This window comes from Pongo abelii, chromosome 8 (assembly GCF_028885655.2).
Source record: "Pongo abelii isolate AG06213 chromosome 8, NHGRI_mPonAbe1-v2.0_pri, whole genome shotgun sequence".
Classification (NCBI taxonomy): domain Eukaryota; kingdom Metazoa; phylum Chordata; class Mammalia; order Primates; family Hominidae; genus Pongo; species Pongo abelii.
This window is the reverse complement of record NC_071993.2, coordinates 128174900-128198109: the sequence shown is the minus strand read 5'-3', so window position 1 is coordinate 128198109 and position 23210 is coordinate 128174900. Positions and strand designations below refer to the sequence as shown.

Genomic DNA, 23210 nt, shown 5'->3' with positions numbered 1-23210 from the left:
ACAATCCCTGGCTGCTTTACTGATTCATAGCAAAAGTGTGTGCAGACCGAAACATATGGCTTTTTGACTGAGAACCGTGTGTAAAACTAAAGCGAGCTGAGTTCATCAGGGCTGTCTCTTCCATTGGCTGTTGTTTTTCGTAGTCACAGTGTGAGCAGAACAGAAGTGCCAGGTTGGAGGGGATGGGAAGGGTGGATCATATGAAATGGCAGGTGGTGTCAGGGAAGAGGCTGGCTTGGGAACTACAGATGAAGGCAGTGGTCTGGGGCCACTGAGTGTGGGGGCAACAGAACATTCTGGGGCATCGCTGGGCTGTCCATCTTAAGCGTTGGGCACATCTCTGAGGAAGGGTCTTTGTTTTGGTGTCCCCTTCCCATGGGAAAAGCAATGTCCCAATGGCCAAGGGTCCCCCCTGCCCAGGCATCTTGTCCCTTGCTCTCTTCCTGGCTCTTTCCTTTCGCTGCTGCAGCCACAACCATGAGCATGCTCAGTCTTCAGAAGAGGCTTGCCTCTAGTGTCCTCCGCTGTGGCAAGAAGAAGGTCTGGCTGGACCCCAAGGAGACCAGTGAAATCGCCAATGCCAACTCCCATCAGCGGATCTGAAAGCTGATCAAAGAGGGACTGATCATCCGCAAGCCTGTGACTGTCCATTCCTGGCTCGATACCGGAAAACACCTTGGCCTGCCAGAAGGGCAGGCACATGGGCATAGTTAAGTGAAAGGCTACAGCCAATGCCCGAATGCCAGAGAAGATCATGTGGACGAGGGGAAGGAGGATTCTGTGCCAGCTTCTCAGAAGATACCGTGAATCTAAGAAGATTGATCACCACATGTATCACAGAAGATACCATGAATCTAAGAAGGTTGATCACCACATGTATCACAGCCTGTACCTGAAGGTGAAGGGGAATGTGTTCAAAAACAAGAGGATTCTCATGGAACACATCCACAACCTGAAGGCAGACAAGGCCCGCAAGAAGCTCCTGGCTGACCAGGCTGAGGCCTGCAGGTCTAAGACCAAGGAAGCACGCAAGCACTGTGAAGAGCACCTCCAGGCCAAGAAGGAGGAGGTCATCAAGACTTTGGTCTAAGGAGGAAAAGACCAAGAAATAAAAGCTCCCCCTTTGTCTGTACATACTGGCCTCTGTGATTACATAGATCAGCCATTAAAATAAAACAAGCCTTAAAAAAATAAATAAATGGCATATAATTTCCACTCTTCCCCGATTCAGGGAGGCCATGGCAGTTTCAATTAGCCTCAGGGGGCTGTGTGTCTTCAGCAGACATTATTTGAGGGACTAGGCAGGGCCTGGGGTCATAGGATCCGCCTCTTGGCCCTACTGCCTTTGGGTGAGCTCAGTAATTGAGTAATTGAGAAAGGCATGGGTAATATTCTGAAGGCTCTCTAGAAGGCAGTGATGTGTGTGTCACATCTCAGAAAAGGTCCTAGAAAAATGCTAAGACCTGGGCACATAGGCAAGGGACATTTTATTTGATATGGCCTGTGGGCAGTTCAGACCAGAGTAGATACCATCAGGGCCCTGGCTATAGTACCCCAGCTCTCATCATTGCTTTCTATGCTCATAGATTGCTACTGCAAGCAGTTAAGGCTCCCCCGCTGATGGCATTCTGTGGCTGGGAATGTGCTTGTCCCCATTCTAGGGCGGGCTGGATTGCTGGGTAGGTAACACCACCAGGAGCAGCTGTCACCAGTGGCTGATGGGGGCTGAGGAGTGAATACTCAGGCTCCCCCAGTGCCATGTACTCTTAGGAAGACAATATCCTCTCTCAGAAGCCCCAGTGAGCAGAGATGAGCTGGCAAACAAGCTCTTTGGTAGGAGAGAAAGTAGAATAAGGGTCTCAGTGATCCACCAAATCCCTCACTGCCAGCTAGGAGGGGCATTGCTATGTGTGCCCCTCTCTGATTATACAGGCAGCCTTGCCCTTCACTACAGGGTTGTGGGTGCACCAGGGAGCAGCACCCCTCAGACCCTGACTCAGGAAGTCTGCCCACCTGCCATGGCAGCCCTGGCCTGCCGGAGAGGCTATTACAGCTGAGCTATGTCTTCCTGATCTCCAGGAGGGTTAGGCTTCTGTCCAGCCAGCTCGAGCTATCTCCGGCAGGCCCTTTTCTATTTGGCCCCAGCGCTGCAAGTCCCACTCTGAGACCCTTGGGTGATGGACTGAATAGATGGAGCAAATGGTTCTGAGTTCCCTACTCCACTTTACCTTCCCCAGGGCATCTCACTTCTGGGCTGCCTTTATCTTCACACCAGAAGAGCGCTCTCTATGCTTTACTGTCAATAGGATTTTTAAAAATAGAGTTTCTATGGTGAAACAATGTCCCTTGTTTGGAAATACACAGAGCTTTATAAAATATGTTCCTGTGTTTTCCTGGATCAGGGAATATTGTAGAGTCTAGGGATTTATTTACAATGAAGAAATTGTTTTTGCAAATTGTGGTTAAACAAAGGGATTGTTTTTGGAGAGCTGAGTAAAGGAGACATTGTTTATAAGTTATTTGGGACACAAGCTGCAAAGGGATGATTTACAGGGAATCGGGGGGAGGCAGTCAATAAGCACAGTTGTCCATTTCTTTGCAACAGGCAAACTGGGACTAAAACACTGTCACCTCTATCATTCTTCCCTTCTTTCTTCAAGCTTATTTCATCTTTTCTGCTTCAGTCCTTGCAAATGAGCATATATCAGCAGTTCTCCCAGCATGGTCCCCTTTACTCGGGGTTTGATTGCACTGGCTCCTCCAAAGCTCAGAATTAGGAGATTTCCTGCGGGACCTTCCTTATCACACACGAGTCTTTGCTTCCAAAGAGCTCTCAATGCTCTGGAGATAGAAAATCTTTTTTGCCTGCACAAAGTCCCCAAGCAGGGGGAAAATGGAGCATGTCAGGGTTCGTAAGATGAAAATACAGCCAAATCCAAACTCTTTCCATTGTCACAGTCACATCTTAGGAGCTTTCCCAAGTGGCAAAACTAGGGCACAGAAGCGACAAGCCCTATTAACAAGATCTGCTTCTCTGGAGGATCCAGCGAGTGGCGTATCTGCCATTGGGAAGATATGTCCTGACTTATTTAAGGCAAGTTGTCTTCTTCCAGGGCCTGAGCTTTATGTATTTAGAATTTTACTTTGGGGGGAGCAGAACGAACTTCAGTGACTGGGCATGAGGTTGTGGGTGTGTGAGATGGGGCTTCTTTGCCTAAAATATTCACTCCACAAATGACATTTTAGCAGTGAAAGAGATCTTGAAGAATGTACTTTCCTTCTGGATCCCTATTGGAGACAAAATATCCCTAGAACTGTGAGCTTCTGAGTGATGAACACCTGAATGGTCTGCAGCATCTGTGGTGGCGGGCTGACTGCTGTTGGGAAGCATGCAGATGTGTGGATGGGAAGAGATGAGAGGGCTCACTGATGGAAACAGTATGTGGGCCCCACTCCACTTACCTGGCAATTTTTTCAAGGGCAGTGGACATCTTATTTAGTATCACTCATGGGTAGTTCAGACCCATAGCCCCTCAGCAATCCCCATTCCCTTACAAGCTAATGGGTTTCTGTGGCAAGCCACTGAGGCTTCCTTCCCCCAAGAGCATTCTGCGGCTGGGAGTATATGTATCCTCTTTTAGGGTGGCTGGAATCCTTAGTAGGTGACACCACAAGGAGTGGCTCTTACCAGTGACTGATGGGTGTTGGGGGAGAAACGCGCCAGCTCCCCAGTGCCCTGTGCTCTCAGGAGGATGACTCTGAGGAAAGCATCATCTCTGAGGCCCTCGGCAGGTAGCAGGTGCAGGTAAACGGCCTTCTGGGAGAGGATGGGCCCAGGTAAAGCTCCCATTTGTAGCATTTGCCAATTTCTGTGGTGTAAATACTCCCACTCTCACTGTAGATGAATTTAGGTTACCAACAGATGTCCCTGAACTTGGAGTGAGGGAATGATACACACCACTGGCCCTTGCAAGTCAGTTCCCACGGCTCCCACATGTCCCTGCCAGAGGGACTGAGGCCCTGTGGCCCCTGGCAGTAACATGCCGGTGCTGGCATCTTTCCCTTCCCTGTCTCCATGCCCTGCTACCACATCAATGCTCCCTAGATCCCCTCCAAAATAAACAACTTGTACCCAAATACTTGTTTCAGGATCTGCTTCTGGTGGCCTGCAAACTAGACCCCGATATGCTCAGAATCTGTTGTTCTTTGAACAAAGTGGGCAGAATGCTCCACTGGATAAAGAAATGTGTGTCCTGCGTGGGCCCCAGCCTCTCTTTCAGCCTCGCTCGCACCCACAACCTAACAGCTTTCTCTGATGTCCTCCCCACACCACCGAGGTCTCTCTCCCCAAGGGTTCTAACCCCGGCCTCACCTCCAGTTGTGCCTCTCAGTCTTCCACCACTTCTTCAGGCCGGTTTCTCGTCCAGCCTCCACTCAAAGGTCACTCCTGGTCTGTCTGGGCAGAATGAACTACTTCCTTCCTGTTTCATTGAATTGTTTGAACCTTGATTACAGCATTTATCCACACTCGGCTTCTATTAGCTTTGCTTGGGTTTGTGACTCTCGCTCCTGGCTCCGGGAACCTGGAGGGCAAGGACCATCTGAGCAGCATCCACCCAGGAGCTGGCTGGGTGGTTGTCAATAAATATTTGCTGAAATAAATGGACCTGACACTGGCCAGAGTTGTTCACCTCCCAACTCCTGCTTCAGTTTTCTCCAGCTCACCACCGAGAGCACTCCCGTCCTCAGAGCAGGCTGGTGCGGTCATGGCTCCATGCCCTAGGAGGGCAGTTCTAACTGCGTGCTCATTGCTTCCATCCTAAAAGGGAAAGGATACCGGGCTCCAGCGAAAATTTTCCAGTTATACTGGGGATGTGTTCAATATAGCAACGAGAGGTGAGATAGAATCTAGTTTCCAAAATTTCCCTCTAATGAGAAAATAAGGTCTCCTGGCAGTCACCACAGTCTAGTGAACACTCTGATTGGCAAGATTGTCAGGGGGCACATTACTTTGTTCTTTCATCCATTTGTTTATCAAATATGTATCAAGAGCCTGGGAGTATTCAGGGATTAAGAGGCTTTGTCTGAACAGCCTGGCCCCAGACTTGGTACCCTCTCTGTCACAGGCTGGGAAAATTTGGAAAGGCATTTAACCCCCTAGAGCTCAATCTCCGCTTCTATAAAATGGGGATAATCTAGTACCTACCTCTTAAGAGTTTGGAGAATGTTTGAACGAGATGCTGAATATGAAATGTTTTGTGTTTACCACCTGGTACAGGTAAGCATTCGATATATATAAGCTATTGTTAAAATAAAAATGTGGGTCAGGCTCTGTGCGAAGCTCAAGGAGTAATCATTTGAATAAGGTGCAGCCCCTGTCCTTGGGAAGTCCACAGTCCTGGGAGAGAAACAGACAACAGACCCAAGATCTCAGGGCAGGATGCAAGGGGTCTCGGGAGGGCTGGGGAGATTACACAGCAGTGCCCCTTCCCCCAGCCAGGAGCTATTTTGTAATTCCTCTGACTTCTGATAAAAATGCTCAGTTTAGCTAAAACTCTCACCTTTGTATTTCTACTCTGACGTAATGGAGGAGGCTAGCTGGGATAGAGCTGATATTGACGGAGCAAACAGGACAGCAGGGGAATTCCAGGGCCTCCCTTGCCATCTTCCACCATCACGACGTCCTCCTCCCATAAGACGGGAAGATGGAGGGAATGGGTCTCAGAGTCCCCCTGGCTGATGTCTTCAATCCCCTGCAACTTCAAGGAGTAACTGCTGGCTTTTCCTCAGGAACACTTCTCGTTCAAATGAACTCTTGGGCTTTTTTCCAGCTACTTAAACTCTTTGATTTGTTTAATCCAGGAAATGAATTGTAAAATGGGAACTCTCTTACTCAGCTTCTATTATCTCTTGGCTCTAAAAAAATTAGAAGTAACATTCCATATCACCCTTTTAGGTCTAAGGAAGCAGCGGTCTGCAAACAGGGGTGATTTGACTCTCTGGGGGGGCATCTGGCAACATCTGAAGATATTTTTGGTTGTCATGACTTGGGGAGGGGGTGGTTGTGCCACTGGCATCTAGTGGGTTGAGGTCAGGGATGCTGCTAAACAGCCTACAATGCACAGAACAGCCACCACCACAAAGAATTATCCAGCGTAAGATGCTGATAATGCTGAGGTTGAGAAAGTCTGGTCTAAGAGAATGAAAATTAGGTGGTGTGTGTGTGTGTGTACCTGTGTCTGTGTGCATGAAGGAGCAAGACCCATGGATTGCTGTGAAGGGGGATGCACTATTTTTCCAAGGTCATAGAAGGTCATGGAGTGGGAGGCCACTTTAGACCTCACTATATCAGAATCAGATTTACTGGTCAATTCAACTCCCCAGTACAAAGTCATGTTCAGTTTCTAATGAGAGTGGATGGGAAACAGATCTGTGAAATGAAGCCAGAAGTTGACTGAGTAGATGACATTTATGAGGCATCTGAAGCTCACACTTGTGTCCAGTGACGTAACTCTGATGATAGCTAGAGAAATCCAGACTTCAAAATGCCAAACAAAATAGGGAGTTGTGGCCGGGGGTCAAGGGGGTGAAATGGAAAAGAGCCTGGTCATTATAATGGATCTCCTACCGTGACACCAGCAACAAGCAAGCAGCATTAAAAAATAAACAGGACGTTCTCCTTCCAGGAGTCACGATCAACACTAATTGGTTTGGTGATATCTTAGTGACCATCTGGGAGGGAGGCCCCTCGCCTGGCTCTGGATGTCAGGCGATCGAGGCTCTGCGGTGACTGTGGTAAAACATCTGCTTCTTGGGCTTCATGGTCCCGGGCAGTCTGGGCCACTGCTTCCCCTGCAGCACTTGCAAAGCAAGTGGCCTGAAGGCCTTTGCCCCTTTTGCAGATATCTGGCAATTACTCTCCTTTTGAAGTGGCTGAACATTTCAGGGTGTTGGATGCCATGCAGACTTCTCACGAAGGGTCTTGCTGGAGTCACTATTTATTTTAAGCTCTCCTACTTGCAGACTCTGAATTTCAGTCTCCAGCTGTAGGGCATTTCCAGCATGGATTGTCCAGGTGGAATGCAGCCAGAGAGTGGATAACCCTTAATGTAGAACATGCTTCCAGAGTACTAAGGAGGCCCTAAAGTTGCTTAAGGAACCTAGCTCCAGACAAAGACACCATGGCACCCATGTATTTTGGAAGAGCCTAGGAAGAAAGCACAGGGCTCTATGGGACAGCCTCCATCTATATCCAGTCTGATCATTTACATGAGTGGAATTATCGCCATTTTTTGCATGATTGAATTAGTCATTGGAACATTTCTTGAGTGTCTGCCATGTTTTTGACAATGTCCTAGATCCTGGAGACTCTTGGGAAGGTAGACATTGGGCAAAGGAGGGAGGATAGAAAGAGACACGCATAACCTCAAGGAGCCCAAGGGCTGAGTGTAGGACTAAGGCCCTGCTCTTTTGTGAAATGAAGTCTCTAGGGCGATGGAGGTGGGTGTAAGTAACTTGCCGGCAGTGAGGGGAGATGCCCAACCAGAGTTGGGCTCTGTGCTAATTTTTCTTGGATTCCAACACACTGTGTGGAATTCAAGAGAAGATGGATGTGGAATCAGCAGTCCATGTAGAGAGGCCATAGGTAAGGCTTTTGATACATTGGTAAAACTGGCTGGGGACATCCTCAAAGACTTTCCCGGTGGAGCCAGTTCAAGGCTTGTGTCCCAGGGAGCTGTCAGGTCAGTTTCTTCTTGCAGGACCTTCCTAGGCCATTGGAACATCATTGAAAGAAAAGTTTCAAGAAGTATCTAGACATGGCAGAGAAGTGTTCTGATTGATTATTGCTGTGTGCCGAAGTCCCAAGAGGGAGGAGGGTGACAGCATGCAGCACGCCTTCTCTTGGTAAAACTGCAACACTTCAAAGCAGCCCCTGGGTGCCTGCGTCTATTCTGTGCCCTGCTGAAGAGCTCTGGTGAGGTTTGTGCCCTCTTAAAATGACTCTTGCACACGAATCCACCACCACCAAGAAGGCTGTGGTGAAGCTCATGGCACGGAAGACCTTGATTTTCAGAAAAGAGCTGCCGTTGTCACCACGAGTACAGCACGTTGACTCTAAACCCAGGGCCATCTCTGGGTGCTGCTGTTATTTATTTCCTGCTTCATGGTAGGTTGTGCTATGGGTATTCCAGAACTCTGCAGACACTTTGCAGAGCTACTGAGACCACTCAACTCTTTAAAAAGTCCCCCAAGACTCTGATTTTTACTTTACTGTTTGTCTGTCTTTTGTCTTATTTATTCATTTTTAATATATAAATAGTGGCTGGAATAAGCCTGTTTGATGTATCTAGAGGATCTAAAATAGCTTCCAGTGCTTTTGAAATGTGGTTAGAGAAATCTTACCTTGAGGAGGATTTTTAAACGGATTTATGAAAGGTTTCTGAAAAACCTGCTGCAGAGAAATTTGTCACTCTCCGTGACTCTAGACCGATTCTCCCCTTTGTTGTAAAAGGCAATGGCTCTTATCTGTTTTTCTAAATGTAAAAGCAAAATAATATGCATTATAAAACATTTGGAAAACATAAAAGAAATATACATAAAAAAACAAAAATTGGCCGGGTGTGGTGGCTCACACCTGTAATCCCAGCTCTTTGGGAGGCCAAGGCAGGCAGATCATGAGGTCAAGAGATCGAGACAATCCTAGGCCAATGTGGTGAAACGCCATCTCTACTAAAAATACAAAAATTAGCTGGGCATGGTGGTGGGTGCCTGTAGTCCCAGCTATTTGGAGGCTGAGGCAGGAGAATCGCTTGACCTGGGAGGCAGAGGTTGCAGTGAGCCAAGATCGCCCACTGCACTCCAGCCTGGCAACAGAGCAAGACTCGGTCTCAAAAAAAAAAAAAAAAAGAAACACCCTTAATCACCCTTATTTCCTCCACTAGGGTAATGTGTTGGCGTTAGGGTGTTTTTTTGTTTTTTGTTTTTCCAGTGTTTATCTGTGCATGTATAATTGATATACATTAGAAAACAAAATATACACTGTATTTAATTTTATGTCATACTTTTCCATGTTGTATTGTAATAATTTTCCCCTCTAAAATCACTGGCCCACAAAATCAGGAGCAAAATAAAATGGCTTTTCTAAGCCATTAGATTTTGGGGTAATTTGTAACACAGTGATACTGACTGGAGCACATTCATATATTAATGCACATTTCTTTGATTAATGGAGAGGAACATTTTTATATTTAGTGGACATTTGCGATGCCTTTTTTTGATGGTCTATTTATATCACTTGCCAATCTTTAAATTTAGGGATCAGTGTTTTCCTTAGTGATTAAATAAATATTTTTGGTTCATTAAAACTAATGAATCTACAATTCTGGTTGCAAATAGTTTTTTGAGTTGTCATTTGCCTTCGTTTTCTTTAAAATGCTATTTTGGAATTAGACAGTTTCTATGTTGTAGAATCTATTAAGTGTTCTATTTGTCAACTCATTAATCATTTCTAAGTTAGAAAGTTCTCCTTCCAGAACTCGGTGTTCACCTGCATTTCTGGTTTTTTACTGTTATTTATTTAACATTTAACACATATCAGTCTGTAGCTATTTTGCAGTTTGATAATAATTTGGATTGACAGCTAAATTTCCCAATATTATTTCCTGAATAAACTACTTTTTACTAATTATGTTATGCAGCTTATTTTATCATAAATATATGAATATGTATTTGTATATACTAATAAATAATATATGCATAAATATATTAATAAATGGATTCTTATATTTATAACATACACATTTATGTATATTATATATATGAATTTTCACACACACATACATACACATCTGTTCTAAGTTCATTTTAGGGCTATCTGCTCTCTTTCATTTGCTGTTGGTTCTTGTTCCAGTAAAAGATTGTTTTAAATTCTGATAGAGCAAGATCTGTATAGCTTTTTAAAATTTTAAACTAAGCTATTCTTTTTATTCTTCTAGAACATCTTTAAAATTATCTTTTCAATTAAGTTCAGCATATACATTATTGGGAAAGAACTAATACATTTATAGTACTTTGGTTTTCTGTCTTAAAACATGATACCTTTCTCTGTTTACTCAGACCTTCTTTTTGTGTCTCCCACAAAGTTTTGTCGTTTTCACATAATTTTCTTATGGCATTATTCCTGTGTATTGTTATTATGAATTGGTTCTTCTATTATCTTTTTAATTAATTAGTTCTTGTATTTTAAAGAAATTATTATTTTTGTATGTTTATTTTATATCTGGCCACTTTAATGACACTTTTATTATGAATGGATCTCTTGATTTTTCTAGATATATAGTAATATCATTTACTTAGGGAATAATTTTACGTCCTCCTTTCTAGTAGTTTAGTGTTCATTCCTTTTTCTTATGTTATTGCATTGTCTAGATCAGGGCCTAGCAAATTGCCTGGCACATAGTAGGTGATCAATAAAACTGTTATTGAGTAGGTGAATTGGTGGCTTCTTACTGAAGGTATTTAATTTGTTATTAGATGGCCTATTTTAATCTTTAGTTAAATATGAGGTTCCAGCAGTCTCACCTAGTGCAACATGGATAAAGTTAAACATATTTAAAGATAAAGTACAGCATGTCTCTCCCATTCTTGCCTATGTCCTCTCCCCCACCTCTTCTCCATTGCTCTTGCAAGTGAATTTGTTGTTCCCCAATTATGGATGCCATTTCATTCAGCTGCTGTGTTGCCACTTCAGCTGGGTCCTGCCCCTCCCTCGGGGAACTTTAGCTGTTCCCTGCACCTTCACTGAGCAGCACCACAGCCCTGGCACCACTGCCCATCACAAGCTCTGCTGAGTAAAGCTGCATTTATTGGGGCAGCTGCTGCCTCCTCCACTGAGTACCACTGTCCTGCCTGCCACTGTGGCCACTCCTTGACACCATGATTATTGATGTGGCCTTCACAACTTCCAGAAAGCGAGGACTTAATCTTCCAACTCTCTTGTGGTTACTAGAGTCTCTGTTGTATTCCATTTTTATAGGAACCTATATGTAGTGGTCAAGAGCAAGGTCTTCAGTATCCCATGCACCAAGGCTTGAGCTCTGTTTGCTAAGTACTAGGTAGAGAATCTTGAACAAATCACAATCTTTCTGGACCCCCATATTCTTCATGTGTAAAATGGAATAAAACTCCAAATATCATCATTATAATTATTTTTAAACAATGATGAAGAGCTGAGTCCATGTTGTCAATTATACCCATTATCTCTGACCGCTTCCTACCTTGTACTTCACACTCCAGCTATGCAAATACCTGCTTTTCCGTGCTGTTGCACACACCTGTGCTGTTGCTAATTCTCTCCCTTTTGCCTAGAAGTGCCTCCCATCACCTTTCTCTGGCCATACTCCTACAGATCCTCTAAGACCCAGCTCAGTTGCCACCTCCTCAGGAAGCTCTCCCTGATTGGCCTGCCTTCCTGCAGCACCCACTGCCCCTGAAGGTTGGGGTAGGTACCTGATTGGTAAGTGCTCAAAATCCACAGGGCAGACCTCATGCACTGATCACTTTATTGTTGGGTTGTCTGTCTTCTCTGTTAGCTGATGAGCATCTCGGAGGCAGGTTCTATATCTTATTCTCTTATATTCCTGGTACCAGCATCACACAGGGCCCTTAGAAAGCTCAGTTGCTATTTGCCGCACTTCAGTGACTTGCACGGATTGGATTGAACAGTATTTCTCTCTTAGGGGATGGGGTCCTCTTTGAGTAGGGCACTGATGGGTTGGGATGAGAGAAGGGGAATAATGACCCAATCAGGCCAACCAGCAGAATCCACCCTAATGGATAAAGAGAAGACAGACGTGCTGGCCAGATGGCCTACACCTTTAAACTAGGGCCACTTGGTTGGGGGCTTCTGAGCAGCTTTACTTTACAATGGAAAAGGCTCAATGTTTCAGTATGGCCCTTACCTAAGAGCTGGCCCTGTCTCTTTCCTCTTGATGAGGACAGCCAAGTTCAACATGCAGGAGGGATGGATGCAGAGACATGTGTCACCCAGCAGCTAAACGCTTTTTGCTCAAAACAAGGCCCAGTGGAAAGGATCAAAGGCTGCACATAGCCAGGCAGTGACAAATTTATGAAGTCCAGTCATCCTCATGAAAACATTGTGTATTTTAATCTACCCAGTGGAAATAATTCAATCTTGAGTTTCTGTAGAAGGAATTGCGAGTCAGCTACACTTCGCCATAAAGACGTAAGAGATCTGTTTAAAGTGACTTTTCCATCTTTCAAAGAATCAAGGTTTTCTTAGCAATAGAGCCACCTAAATGCACCTTTGTATTTCCTCGTGCTGAACATCTAGAGTTCCATGAGTACACAAGCTTTGTTATTACACTTAGATTTACAAACAAAATTGTTGGCACGGAAAAGTCCGTGGTAGGTGGAAGAGACCACCCATACGTGTGCGGATGAAAGCCCAGTTGGAAAATCTCCTTATGTCAGCCAAAAGTGTGACTGCGTTTCTAAAAACTTGGCTGTTCTCTTGGTGGTCGAAACAGTGAACCTTTTTGTTCATTGAATGCTGAAAAAACAAGTATGCCAAAGAGTGCCTTTTCCTAAAGGGTTTCAAAACTCTTAGCTATTTTTGACTCCTTTCTCTCAGGGCTTAAGAATATTCAACAAACGTGAATCAGAGATATTTGATTGTTTCGTGTGTACATCGGAGATTTCAGGCCATGGCCAACAAGTGTTGGCCCATTTGCCTGCCATGGGGCTTACAATGAGGCCTCTTTATGCCCAGCTCCTCTGGCTGAAGTCAGAGATGGATGCTGAATGTGTTCACTCGGTGGGGATGTGGGAGAGATGTTTGGGCACTGGATGAGAGGGGAAAAAAACGTGATCTTTCATCTTGGAAAGTCCATTGTGTAGGTGGCTGACCTAGGCTCCAAGCGTAGTCTGTGGTTATGGAGGGGAGAGGCTGAGTCTCAAAATTGGGAGAGAACCAGTGACTGGAATTTCATGAGCTTTCAACTTTTAACCAACTGGGCCAACAAATTATCCAACTGGTGTGTGTGTGTGAGAGAGTGTGTGTGTGTTTGTGTATACACATATATATGTAATTGTATATGTGTATGTATATACACATACACATGTATATGTAATGTAGTAGACATACATATATATGTAACACTGTGTAATGCTGAATATGTATGTGGGTATGTGATACATTGTATAATCAAGTTGACACAATTTCTCTGCAGTATTTTTATGTTTTTGTCATGACCTCTGATAAACTGAAAAAACTTTTTGAACTAGTTTTTTTTTAAATAACAAAGTAATATATGTACAAAGCAAAAAATTCAAAGAGCACAATAAGCTCCTCAATAAAAAAAAAAACTCTCCCTTTTATTCTGGGTCCCCAAGTCCCCTCCCATGGCAACCACTGTTAACAGTTGTTTTTAAAGCAATCCTTTCAGAGATGTTCTAAACTTGCAGTTGCACAAACACATATACACCTTCGAACCACACAGCCAAACCAAATGGGAGCATATTATTTAGTTCTCTACTTTTTCTTCCTAGTGATTTGTTCTGGAGATCCTGTTCTAACATGTTCATCTACCTTATTCTTTTTAAGGCTGGTATAGTGTCCCATTTATTTAGATGTAGCCCAATTTAGCATACCATCCTTCACCAAATGGCAGGCAGGTCATGCCTAGCTTTCTGTTACAATAAACAGCACCATAGTTAATCTTCCATGTGCAAATATAGCTCTAGGAGAATCTCCCAGAAATGAGTTATCAGTGTAAATGGGTATATGCGCTGCAAATTATGATTGTCATTGTTATTATATTTTTATAGATATCCACAGAGGTTGAGCCAATGTATTCACCCACCAGTAAGGCCAAGAGCATCTGTTTTGTTATCCCCTCATTAGCCCCATGTGTTTCAGTCTTTGCCAATCTGATGATGAAAAATGCCACAATAAATGTGAAGGTTTATAAAAGCAGAGTTTAATTGCTTTCTTATAGATATTACAACATCACAATGCTTAAACGTCCCTTAGCAAGCATTCCATCCAAATCCCTCATTTTACAGAAGAGGAAGAAAGCTCAGGGCAGAAACAGCCCTGTAAAATCCATGCAGTACGCCCCCCGCTTCCCTTCTTAGGTGCAGAGCTGCTGTTTCTTGCTAGCAATGTTGTATCAATTACTTGACTTCATCAATGGGCTAAAGTTGCAGTATAACAGTACCCCATCATCTACCATTTTTGGACATGTAGATCACATATAGGGAGAGTTGGTAGCAGAACATCCTTCTTGATCACTGGAGAAGATTTTTTAAAAGTTTTTCTCCTGGGGGAGGTGATGCAACACTTCATTGTCTGCAAGTGTATGATTGTAAGGTAGGAATGATTGACAGCAGATCTTTCCCAAGGGGAAGAGCTTTTGTTTGTGGGGTGAGAGGGAAGAAGGGCAGGCAGGGGAGGGTAAGAAGGGAAGGAGCCAGAGTCAGACTGGGTTCTAGTTCTGGTCCTCTCCTTTCTAGAGCTGTTACTTTGGGCAGGCTACCTCCAAGCATCCGTTTCCTTATCTGTAAAATGGGGATAATTATAACATCTATCTCTTATGGTTTCCATCAGGATTAATAATATAATACCTGAAAAGCATTTGGTACGGTACCCAGCAGATTAAGCCCCAGTCTATACAATGTGTTAGCATCAATGTCATCTTTCATAGCTTTCGTGAATTCATTTCTTCTAGCCTTCATCCCAGTGGCCTCTGCTCTTCACTTCCTTAACTTGCTTATCCATTTTTTTCCTCAGATGATCATGTGAAATAAGAACATTATCAGAGACAGTGAATTTCTCATGGAAGAAACAATCAGCACTCCACAGGAAGGCAAATGCAGGGTCTTCCCCAGAAAGCCCAAGCCCTGTCTCAGTTGTGGCCAACTCTCAGAGATGTAGGTGGTGCAGGTGGTATTTGTAACCTCAGCCCATCCAAGAGCATCTGGAGAAAGGCTTCAGGGTTGATCTTGACTTCTGCAGAGTCAACCACCAGAGTCCTTCAGATCCATGCCTGGCACAGCATTCCTCTGACCCTGACTGACATTCCCTACTCATCTCTGATTTCAGAAGCCGGACACCCTTGGAGATAAAGACTCCATGGCAATGCAGAATAACCACCTGAAGGCCAATCAGGGTCAACACAGCTTTTCTAGACTGCAGAAATGCCAAATATGAACTATTCTCCTCCAGTATTTTAAATTTAAAATTAAAATGTCAGTCAGCCCTTTTCCTCTTTCATCTAGGAATGGTGCAGTCTGTGATCTAACTCCTAAGTTTCTAAGGCTAGTGGTTGGTTGTAGTTCTGGGCTTTAGGGTACAAAGACCCTGTGTGTTTGTCTCTTCTTCTTAGCATCCTTTTTACACCAGTAGGAGAACTAGTTTCTAGGGTATCTACTAGTTTCTAGGTCTGTAGAGGACATATTCTGTGTGACCAGGTTGCAGGTTAGTATCTCTATAACTGTGTATTGTTTGGCCTCCTCACAGAAATGTCAGGTCTTTTTGATAGAGCTGAAAAACGCTACATCCGCTCCTTTGCTAGGAAAGATTCAATGTAAAGATTAGTTATAGGAACAATAGCCCCTTTTTAACCTCATTTTTATGTTACACATTCCTCTGATTTTGCTAGTCCTGCCTCTCTCCAAACAATCAGGGCTCTGTCAGAAAGCTTTCAACCATGTTTCGAGCACCTTTGAAAAACAACACACACATGTGCATGCACACACACACACAAAGCACAATGTGTGCACTTCATAGTTAGCTTCATCCGTAGGAAGTATGTAGAAAAAATGGAATTAACTCTAAAGCATGAAGTTGGTGGGTAAGGGATCGGGCTCTAGAGCTGGCAATGCCCCTCCCTCACTGCAGTGCCCTGTGACAGGTTGTCAGCCCTCTGGCCCTATTGACTCATCTGCATTACAGGACATTGGATTTGTTGATCTAGGTGGGACTGGAACCCCTCCCTCTACAATATATCTGTCTCTCAACTTCAGGCTGGAATTTACCGATTCTTTGTGTTTCCCTCTTGTTTTCTTTTTTCATTTTTGGAGATTTATAGAACAAAATTTAAAAAGAAAGTAAACTTTTATTTCTACTACCTCAAATTAGTAGATTGATATATAGTCCTACCTTGGTATTAGTAGAGGATTGATTTCAGGACTCCGAGAGATATAAAACTCTGAGGATGCTCAAGTCCCTGATATAAAATGGCATAGTATTTGCATATAACTTACACATATCCTCCCATATATTTTAAATCATCTCTAGATTACTTATAATACCTAATACAATGTAAATGCTGTATAAATAATTGTTACACTGTATTTTTTCTTATCTGTACTGTTATTTTTCTGCGTTCCTTTCCCTCAATATTTTCAATCCATTGTCGGTTGAATCTGCAGACGCGGAAACCATGGATAAGGAGGGGTGGCTGTATATACATCCAGAATCTCTTTCTCTTCTCTTGACTTCTTTTTTTAAATTGGAAACTTTTATTTTAGGTTCAGGGGTATGTTCATAGTTTGCTATATAGGTAAATTGCATATCACAGGGGTTTGGTGTACAGATTACTTCATCACCCACGTAACAAGCATAGTACCCGACAGGTAGTTTTTCAATCATCACCCTTCTCCTACCCTCCATCCTTAAGTAGGCCCCAGTGTCTGTTGTTCTCTTCTTTGCATCCACGTGTACTCAATGTTTAGCTCCCACTTATAAGTGAGAATATGCGGTGTTTGGTTTTCTGTTCCTGCATTAGTTTGCTTAGGATAATGGCTTCCAGCTCCACACATGTTGCTGCAAAGGATATGATCTTGTTCTTTTTTATGGCTGTGTAGTATTCCATGGTATATATGTACATTTACTTTATCCAATCTACCACTGAAGGACATTTAGGTTGATTCCAAATCTTTGCTATTGTGAATAGTGCTGCAATGAACATATGTGTGCATGTGTCTTTATGGCAGAATGATTTATATTCCTTTGGGTATATACCAATTATGGGATTGCTGGGTCAAACAGTAGTTCTGTTTTAATTTCTTTGAGAAATTGCCAAACTCCTTTCCACAATGGACGAACTAATTTACATTCCTACCAGCAGTATATAAGCATTCGCTTTTCTCTGAGGCCTCACCAGCATCTGTTATTTTTTGAATTTTTAGTAATAGGCATTCTGACTAGTGTGAGATGGTCTCACTGTAGTTTTGATTTGCATTTCACCAATGATTAGTGATGTTAAGCATTTTTTCATATGCTTGTTGGCCACATGTATGCTTTCTTTTGAAAAGTGTCTGTTCATATCCTTTGCCCACTTTTTAATTGAGTTGTTCATTTTTTTCCTTGTTAGTTTGTTTAAATTCCTTATAGATTTTGGATATTAGACTTTTAGGTCGGATGCATAGTTTGCAAATCTTTTCTCCCATTCTGCAGGTTGTCTGTTTACTCTGTTGATAGTTTCTTTTGCTGTGCAGAAGCTCTTTAGTTAAATTAGTTCCCATTTGTCAATTTTTGTTTTATTAAAATCTTTGTCTACTAATTCCAACATTTGTGTCATCTCGGTATCACTTTCAATGACTACTTTCATCTTTGGATATGGGTCACATTTGCTTCTTTCTTTTCATATTTTGTTTTAAAATTGTCTCCCTTACATTGTGTAATATATGTTACAAATTCTCTGGATTCTGTTATTTTCCTTTGAAGAGTGTGAATTTTTTTTTCTAGCCAGGAGTTAAATTACTATCTAATCATCTTGAACCTGTGGAGGCTTGAGTTTATACTTTGTTAGGATGGGTTCGTTTTGTTTTTTCCCTTTGTCTAAGAGCAAATTCTTAGTTCTAGGACATAGTCTTTATTTATCAGAATGACCCTTCTGGAATTTCAATGAAAAACCTCAGCTATTTATCAAGCACCTGTAATCTGGCAGGATTCAGACTCAACACTAGTTTCCCTGCTAAGGCCAGCAGCTGAAATCTCTGCTCAGCCTTTTAATCCTTCTAGCTGTATCTTTCTGCTACAATCTCTGGAGTTTCCCTAACTATGTGCAGATCAGAGATCAGCCGGGGACTTAAAGAAAGGACATACGCATACTTGGGGGCTCTCAATGTCAACTTTCTGTGATTTCCTCCCTCATTTTTCACATGCTTCGGCTGTCCAGAACTTAATTTTCTAGTATCTCAAACCAACTACTCTGTGGTTTTCTGCTTCAGTTTGAGCCACCCAACACTTTGTAGACTAAGGGGATGCCCTCAAGGAAAAATCATATAAACATAGATCTCACCCAATGTAACTGTAACTCTCATCTGCCAAGGGTTGAATCTCTTCCAGTTCTGCCTGACTTTGATTGCTCTCTAGCATATTTGAATAGTTGTTTTAAAAAATATTTTGTCCAGAGTTAGCCCAATAGTAGCTGCTTCACCGTTATTGGAATTGAAACCCCATAGTAATTTGATTTTTAATAGTACGTATTCTGTACCATTATGTACAATAATAATGAGTTGTTGTTATCCTCATTTTGTTTCCTTAGACCTGGGTCTCCATTTTTATCTCACTTTGTTGATTTAACATCTTATCTTAGTGTTATTGCTTTAAAAAAAATAGAATTTTCATTTATTCAGTAGCACTGTGCACACCAAAAGAGGATATGCCACGTTAAGATGTTGTTGATGGGAGAATAAGTCCTACCTGGCAATGTCGTTGATTCATTTTCAGCTTTGTATTCACAATGTCATATTGCTCAAAATTGTGTTGTCAGCAGTTCGTATGTTTACATACAATTTTATCAATTAGGACTCCTTTTGTTGCAAATGACACAAATTCTGTCTCAAATTGGCTTAAGCATGAAAGAAAACTTATTAACATAAGTACAGGGATTTGTCATTTTGCATGCTTCTTGATCCAGGGGCTGAAATGATGTTCCTCGGTCTCAGTCTCCATCTCTCCATCTCTCTCCTACACCCTTTGTGGAGCACGAGCTCCATTCTCAGCAGACTCATCTCATGATGGCAAAATGGCCACTCAAGCTCACTCTGGGCCAGGTTCAAGTCCAATAGGAATAATCTCGTTCAGCAAGAGTCATTGATACTCATTGGCTCTGACTGCAACATCACCTATCCCTGAACCAATCAGTGTGGAGGGAGAATGTGATCCTCTGATTGGCAGGCCTGAGTCAGTGGCCTCTTCCCAACACAGAGCTGGAGCCAGCTCTACTAAAGTGCAAGGGTTGATGGTGGAGGAAAAAGTAGTTTTCCAAAGAAATACTGTAGCAGGGTCAACAGAGGAAAAATCATAGGACTCTGGAAGGCCATGGAACAACACATTTGCTATAACAGAGTAGTGTATTCGTTGATGGGTTTGGTCCAGGTGTTATTTTAAAGCTGAATGGCTTGAGGAGTTTAAACTTTCTGCTCATCACTTAACCTTCGGGGTATGTTTCAGAGCCTATAGGAACTGCCCTGGAGGAATCCATGTATATTTCTTAAGCAAATACTCTGAGATACTCTCAAGAAGCAGGGAGGTTCCTGTGGCCCAACTACCATTTATCAAACCACTCCAGGAGTATTGGAGATAACATAAGTGTTTGAATTTTATAAACTTAAATAGAAAATTATTTCTTTAGGGCGTTATTATCAAACATCCATTTACAAATATTTAATATTCTTAGCAAAAGATCCAGTGATAAGGTCTGTAGAGGATACTAAAAGTTTGCAAAGATCTTGCCTTCTTATTTATCCCTGCTTAAAAGAAAAAAGTGAGACTCTATTCTGGGTACAGTCTGGTTTTGCAAAGCTTTAAATCTTCAGAGGAATATGTAGAAAAAAAGATCTGAGAACCCTATATGGAATTTGTTTTCAGTAAACCAGACAAAACTAGGAAGAACTAGATTGAGCTCCTTTGCTATGTAGCACGAAAAAGAATTATTCTGTGGGACAGACCAAAGACACTTTGGGTGTATTTTTTCTCTAGGGCACTTAACTTTATTTATGGTCTCTGTTTCTTGTCACTTCTCAGATTATCTGGGAACTTTCAAGGCATTTGCTGGCTGGTTAGTTTCTATTAATCAATGTAAGCATCGTTGCATCCTAAGCCTGGATTTTGCTGTCCTGGTAGATAAAGAGGTTATCATCATGTTATTCTCACATCTAACCTTTAGAAGTTAAAAAAATTAAAATTCCACTTCTGAGGATTTTCGCAGATCTCTTATTCCAGTTTGAGGTATGGAGGCGAGTGCTCAACTTGATACTCTTAGGATTAAGAGCAGGTTTGGGACCCTTAGGGTTTTTATTTCTTAAATGTCTAACCCATTTCTGGGATATTTCCATAATATTCTTAACTAGCACAATATCCTCTACCCCAGAGGCTAAGAAGAAAACCAATGACTATTTCTTGCATTTGCAAGCCTTTGGGGCAAAGAGTCTTGTACTGTGGGTCTCTCAGAGCAGAGGGAGGCACAGATATTTTCAAGTACTGGTTGTATTCCATTTGATTAAAAGGTAAATACCTAGCATTTTTAAGAGATAAGTAAGTTGGAACTTAAAACACTTAAAAACAACCTATTGCAAGCTGCCCAGTATCTGATGACTCACAAGCCTTTCCAGGTGACCAGGGTTTGACTGAATGCCTGCCTTGGCTGGGGATTCCAGGTGGCTGCTTGAACCTCTTGAGATGGTCTCTGACTAAGGACTGTGCCATTTGGAGGACATCTTGTCATGTGATCCACTTGCTTCCTAGAATATGAGTGACGCCTCTCAGAGAGGGGCGAGGAGGCTGGCACTGAGGGACTTCGAGGAGATTGCACACTGGCAAATCTGCTTTGCCAAGGACCCTTCCGGCCTCCAGGCTGTGCCACCCCACTCTGATCAAGCCTCTGAATCACAATGCAAGTGATTTTGAAAAAGCACAACCCTGACCTTGTCACTACCCTGATGAAAACCCAGATGTCACCTTGTCACTGCAAGGTTACAACACTTTGGTGACCTCCTGCCACCCCCACTCCTTTCAGGAGGAAGCCCAGATTCCTGTGTGTGCCCTGCAAAGCCCTGGAGGTCTGGCCCTGCTGCCCTCCAGCCTCAGCTTTGCTACGCCTCCGCACTGGGAGCTGCAGACCTGGGAAAATGTTTTCTCCCAGCCCTCTCCACTCTGCTGACCCCTCTGCCTGGCACCTTCACCTCCCTCTCTTTTTCTCAGCCTCTAGCTCAGATATCAACTTCCCCAGGGGATCTCCCTAACACTCCCCTCCCCGAAATCTGAGCCACAGAGCCTCCATCTGCTCCCTCCTCTGGACTCTGGAACAGATCCATCCTCAGCATTGTGTCCTTGGGACCCCAGCATGCGCCTGGCACATTATGGATGTCCAGTAAATATTTGTTGAATTAATTTAAGTATAGTTTACAATTTTTTCCCTAGGTGGGGCTATGGGGCAGAAAAAAATGGTGAAGAGCCATTTGTTTTGCTTCCTCGTAATTTTTTTTTTAAAGTTGTGTCATTTGAGAATGTGTGTGTGTGTGTGTGTGTGTCTGTGTGTGTCTGCGTCTTAGTATCCTTCAGTATCTGCCATTTTGCAAAGGGCCTCTCTTGATCTATGGCTATCAGGACTGAATATCAGATAACCAAGAGCCTAGGGAGTGGTTTACTTGGATTTGGAGAGGTGAAACTGATGCATGGAGCCATTCCTTCATGATCTGAACTATACTTGTTTATAAATAATGAATAGTGATGAAGTATTTCCTCCTAGCTTTGTTTTGTTTTGTTTTCCTTAAGACATCTTGCCTTGGGAAAGTGGGAGGAGAACTTGGAAAACTGTCCCTTGAAACATCCATTAACTGAAAAATGGGGAAAATATATGTCTCATGGAAATGCAGCTTAGCTATCATACATATGGAATGCATTTTATTCGAGTCAAAAAGTTTCTGAAGAAAAGAATCCCATAAATATACAAACTGCTTTATTTTGTTATTCAACTCAATTCGAAAATGCTACAGGGAATTTAATATGAGAAACGTTGGCTTTTGAAGACCACACCTAAAATTTTATTATTGTTGGCATATTTATTGAAGCATGTAGCATACATGATTGATTTATTTCCATGCTGTTTTGCTGAGCTCATGTTTATGTCTTGATTTTGATTCAAGGCTGAGTTGTGTCTTCGGAATCTTATTTGAAAGGTTTTTTACAATATGAGAATAGGTCCATTTTGATTTTTGTTTCTACAAGTAGCAGAACTGCTCTTGGAACTTCCTTTTCATGGAAAAAGTGTTAAATTAGATAGTGCTGATTAGGAGATTTTCTGGGAGACTTCTCAGAAGTGTCTTCCAGATGCATTCTCCTCACAGGCTCAGACCTTCATAGCAGGACTAGCTGGGTCAGGGTTGAGAATGCACATCACTTTTTGATATGGCGTGCTACTTATCCCAAACAGAAAAACAGATCTTGTAGGATCTCAGTTTGGGTTGAGAATCATAGGCTTGTCTGAAATGTGCGTGCAGCTTATGCTTTCTCCTGTTTCTTTGACAACACTGAAGTAAAATACATTTAAAGAGAAGATAAGACCCTGGCCAGTTGAGTGGAAAATAATAAAATAAGTATCTTACCACTAAACCCAGATTTCTTTTCACCAGCTCTGAGCCACCTCTGACATGATCAAGAGTCTTTGGGGAGATGCCCTGGACTTGCATCAAGGGAAGAAAATATTCCAGCAAAGTTCGATTATGAGAATTTCTCTTATTGAAAGAGGCCCTTTGTGGAAATGAGGAGGGAAGAACGAGGGGGACTTGGAGCTTGCCTGACAGACTGGAGAGGACTGCCCCTCTCTTAGAAAACAATCCACCTGGGCTCCAGTATCCTGAGACCACTGCAATCCCAGCTCTTCTTGTTGTAGATCCTCAAGGGTGGATCCTAAGTGCTGCATCTTCTGTTGAGTAATAAATGAAGTGTTGACTTGCCTTTAGGGGCCAAGTTAGAAAAAAATTCATACTAAATAAGAGAGTTGTTCACCCTGTGAAACCCTCAATAAGGAGGTAAGGAGGGGTGGGAAGGGAGGTACACCAGAGGGAAGACCAGATGGATACTCATCTCCCAGTTCACATTTACTCAGGCACTTGGTCATCAAAAGAGAATTGCCTTTACTATTTAAATTGTTACTCTTCCTTTCCTTCCCTAACCC

General features: G+C 42.8%; 1 long non-coding RNA gene and 1 pseudogene across 1 annotated transcript in view; both read left to right on the top strand.

The window, feature by feature from the left end:
- The window catches only part of LOC129048374 (uncharacterized), a 73881-nt gene extending 50892 nt beyond the window's left edge, over window positions 1-22989 (top strand). The window contains exons 2-3 of the long non-coding RNA XR_008510673.1: window positions 11408-11515; window positions 22666-22989. This is a non-coding gene — a long non-coding RNA (uncharacterized LOC129048374). The remainder of the gene's footprint in view (window positions 1-11407; window positions 11516-22665) is intronic.
- Window positions 478-1189, top strand: LOC100434564 (large ribosomal subunit protein eL19-like; annotated as a pseudogene).
- Window positions 22990-23210: the final 221 nt, after the last annotated feature.